Raw genomic sequence first — 4,920 nt, 5'->3', positions numbered from 1 at the left:
GGATGCGTTCACGGAGGCACACAGGGAGGTCTGCCCTTCCTCCATCTCACCTGCCTCGATTCTGCCTAAAGTGTCTGTCATCCTGATCTCCATCTTGTGATTGAAATAAGCACTGTCCTATAAGTGGAGATGACCTTGAAAGTTTTTCATACATATTACTTTGTTACTCAAAAGATTTTTATTATTTCAGGACCTCTACAGGGGGGCAAATTCAATCAAACAGCCCAGATCCACATAGTTAACATGAGGCAGAGGAACTCAAACCTGCAGTTCTGTGTTGTCAAGTCTATTTTTAGTGCCACTTCCTGAGTTTTTTTTTTTTTTATAACCAATATAATCATCTGGGATATTTACTTCTTTGGTGCCAAGATTTTCCTTCTGAAATGAAGAACCAAAATCCTTACATAAAACACGTTGCCTTCTAGTAGACTTAAATTAGAATGATGGTGATGATGGAGATGATGATTTAAGAGTCTGACACAGCTTATGTCCAAAAGCATAATTATTTTGAGAACAATGTGTATATATGCTCCTACGAAGCTTCATGAACAACACAGTCATCAAGAATAAGGTGTAGGTGTGGTCGCCCTACCTATGGAGCCTGTTGCAAGTACAAGTTGGATCTATCAAGTGTAGATTCACAAATGTCTTAATCCTGTAACTGGGTGACTGAGGTGAAGGCTATATTGATTAGTAGGATGTAAGCAATCCAATTTGTACAAATAATCAACACATTGAATTCCATAGTGGCATAAATATATTTATGATCTATGCACAAATGACTTAATAAAAAAAAAATAAGGTGTAACCACTGCTACAAAATTGTTTCTTAAGTCTTAGTATCTATGTATTTATTCTTTATATAACCAGTATAGGTTTATCTTAGGGAACTTTATAATGAAGAGTTATAGGATTAGGGTTATCACATTTCTCTAGTAGAAAGTACTGTTTTATTTCCTTGGGTCTGATGAATAAGAAAAGAAATGAGGTTTTTTTCCCATTTATGGAAAAAATATTACTGAGAATAGATGACTAATGGTAATTTTTAAAGTTCTGAAGCTGAACACTGAAATTAATGAACATACATTTTCCGATTTGTATATGCATTAGTATATGCCTTCATAGATATCCTCTTCTCAAACTGAGGATAGATCTCATATTGAGAAATAGGAATTTCATATCTTTCTACTGAAATTGGAAATGGAAATTCCAGTTATTTAAAACCTTGGAAATGAAAGCCCTTACCAGAACTCCCCTGATGAAATTTGCTAGAGGCATCTGGTGTCTCTGAATTTTAATAATCCCTCTTTTTTAAAAAAGTTTTCTTTTTGATCTCCCATGCTGAATGCGAGCATTTGTTTCCCAGCCTGCGTCTCACCTCCATGCAATCATGTTAATAAATATGGAATCTCCGTCTTTCAGCCCCAGGCTCTGAGAAGTGTGCCCCTGTGGACCTTCCACATTCTTTGATAAACTCTTCCATAAGGCTTCCTGCAAGCTTTGGAAAGCTTCTGTGATTACTCTTTGCATTTTTACTTTCTAAAACGACAAAACTGAAAGATAACATTAGAGAAAGAAAAGAAACAAATGTGGTGAACAATTTCACAACAGGATGTCAGATTGGACTCGGAGGGAGAAAGCCAGAGACAGATTCCAGAGCCCCTGGGCTCACTGGAACCTCTCAGGCCTTAAAAAGCCAGGAAGCAAGAGATAACCCCTCCTCCTTTCCATTCATTCGTCTGTTTGGGGAAGAATACAATTTGTCACAGGGAGGTCACTAGAAGCACAGATTGTCTCTTGGGAAGGTTCACCTCCCCCAGCAGTGGAAGACAAACTCTCCCCGCTTCCCGGCTGAGTCCAACTGTCCCTCCAGAACCTGCACGTGTGACAGGCCTGGGAGGCATCCCTCAGAGAAGCTTTATGGTAAGGGTATTTCTTGAACTGTTACAGTCTCCACATTAATACACTGTTTCTGCTCACTAAAGAATACAGCTGCCACCAAATAATGAACAGGTAATGGAGTTGCTCACCACCCAACAGCTGCAAGTGACACCATTACATTTGTGCTTTAAATAAACCCAATAAAAATATGTTTGAACGACAAACTAGACAATCTCTGAGGTCCCTTCTAATTTTAATACTTTGTTTCTTGAAAACTCCTAGCGTTGATATTTAATCCAAATTACCAATGTGTGTGTGTGTGCATGAGTGCCTTCATGGTGGTTGACTACCTTATAAAATTATTTTGAAGGGTTTATTCTAATTTACTCTTCGGATTTCATTGAAGTTGAACTATTACATTGATTCTGCAGTAGCACTGAATAACCTATTCAACAAAGAACAATTTTAGCCTGGTCAAATTTTAACTTCTGAATCAATTGGAACTTCAGTGCTAAATTCAACTACCTTGTTAACCAAATTTCATTTTAAACTGAGGATGAATTAAGGAAAACAATTCAGGCTTCTACTTAAAAATTCAAAATACTACTTTTTTAGCAGGACCATTATCATGACAATCTAGTCATTGCTTAGAAAGAATTTATAAAAACAATGTATTTTTAAGACTGGCACCATGACTGTCACTCAGACGCCACTCTGAGGAAGTCCAGAGGGAGAAATGTGTTCATTCCCCAGCAATGATCTCAGAGGTGCCCTGGGACAGCACATCCCCCGGAGGCTGCAGGGCCCCCACTGCACTCAGCTGGGTCAGTCCACATTGCAAGTCACTTGGTACTTATTGTGCTATTCTGAACATTACAGAAGAGCTCATTTTTTCTTGATTATTATAAGGTGACTATGGGTTCATGATAGAAAATTTGGAAGAAAAAGTTTAAAATCGAATTATATCTCAATACCCAGATATAGCTGTCACTAACAAATTTGGGGGGTACAAAAATGAAGTTGGTACTTTTTTGTTATTTTTGCAAGCATGATACAATGTTTATGATATGTTTACTGAGTAAGAGCAAGATATAGGCTTATAGAGCAAGGCCCATTTGCCACAGGCAGCGAACGGCCCCCACTGCCATGCTTCTCTCTGTTGTTTGTGACAGTCTGGTGATCTGGCACTTTTCTCCCCAGTGCCTTTGTATGCAAACACACACACGGGCGCGCGCACACACACACACCCGAGATGTATGTGACGTTCACCTGACTTGATGTTTCCTTGTCTGTGTTTGTCTTTCCTGTAGCTAAGTCCTGCCTGCACGAGGAGAGTGTGGCTGCCCATCCATCCATCCATCCATCCACCCCTCCATCCATCCCTCCATCCACCCCTCCATCCACCCCTCCATCCATCCCTCCATCCATCCCTCCCTCTCTAAAGTTCAGGGCTGGAGCCTGGACTGACAGTTGTGAGTTGCTGGCGTCACAGGTGTGGGCTTGGCAGCGCAGGAAGAGGAACTATGCCCCTCCTGTGTGCTGAGCACCTGCTGTGTCCATGGCATGTGGCCTTATTTCTCTTCCTTTCCCTCCTACACACCAGTGTGTGTCTCTTGCGTTAAAGTCAGGGCAGCCAGCTGGGAGGCCGGTCATCACACAGAACTCCAGTGTTTAAGTTAGCTCACATAGGCACCTCCTTTATCAAAGCTAAGCCCAGGAATGTCTTCATCATACAACCTCATCCTTCTGTGTCCAACTTAGTGGACCGGGCACCTGCAGAGCTCTCCACCACTGCTGTTGACCAAAATTTGGGGACAGGAGGCTGCAAATAATAAGTGACTGAGAGCAAAAGCAATTAGCTAAGTCGTCTTTTCATTATTACAGAGAAAAGATTTCCTGAAGGCAGTAAGATTATACAGAAAGAATAGAAAAATAATTTCTACTGATGAGATGGCAAAGAATGTTTTACTTCCTCAATAAACAAAGCTTAAGGAGCAGCAAAGAGAAGGTTGAGCCTTAGAAACTCCCACCTACTTATTCCCCAGCTCCCTGGCTGCTCTGGCTCTTGCAGCCCTGCAGGAACAGTAGATGACAAGGGGTGTGATGTGATGGAGGGTCCTGGGGGGGTGGTTGCCTCCAGTGGGTGCTCAAAACCCCTTCTAAGCCCCTCCCTCCAACATGGGGGAGGCCCTGGCTTTGCACCCTCTAGCCATGTTAGAAGTCATCAGTCTTTTTCATTTCTTATCAATTAGATGAAAGCACATCATTGTTTCTTTAATTCCCTTTCCATTATCAGCAGTGACTGATTTGCCTCCACATATCCGTGGCCCAGGGGGAGCTCCTCTTCTGCTCCTGCAGCCTGTGTGCTTTGCAATTCTACCTGGGGGATGGCCTTGCTTTCCCATAAAAGTAATAGCTCCTACTTGTTGTGCCCTTGCCACTGTCCAGCCAATGCTAAGGACAGCACAGACATTACTTAATTGGCTTTTCAAAACAACTCAATACAGTAAGTATAATAGTCCTTATGACCCCATTTTACAGATGCACAAGCTGAGGGGCAAGGAGGTTAAATGATTGATCATTATCACTCAGCAGAGGGTAACACAGTGCCAGACAAACAGTAGCTAGGTCCTCATTCAGTAGTGTCTGTCTGTGATTATTCCTTGTATTATTTTATTCATTTATTTATTTTTAAATAGTGGGATTTTCTTAGAGCAATTTCAGTTTCACAGCCAAACCCGGTGGAAAGTGTGACAGTTCCTGTGTCTCTCCAGAGTGGCATGTTTGTTACAATCCAGGAACCTGTACTGAAACATGGTTATTGCCTGCAAGGTCTGGTTTACATTAGGGCACACTCCTGGGCTGCACGTTCTGTTTGGGAAGTGTCCAATGACACGCGTCTGCCCTCACAGAGACATAACGACCATTTTCTCTGCAGAAACCGTCTGTGCTGTTCTGCTTTGTCCTCTGTCCCCCACCCAAAGAAACTGCTGGCCTCTCCACTGCCCGCGTCTGTCGTGCGGGTGGAGTTACACAGTG

Source organism: Otolemur garnettii, unplaced genomic scaffold (assembly GCF_000181295.1).
Source record: "Otolemur garnettii isolate 467f Iridium unplaced genomic scaffold, OtoGar3 scaffold00188, whole genome shotgun sequence".
Taxonomy (NCBI): Eukaryota; Metazoa; Chordata; class Mammalia; order Primates; family Galagidae; genus Otolemur; species Otolemur garnettii.
Note: the sequence above shows the minus strand (reverse complement) of the source record.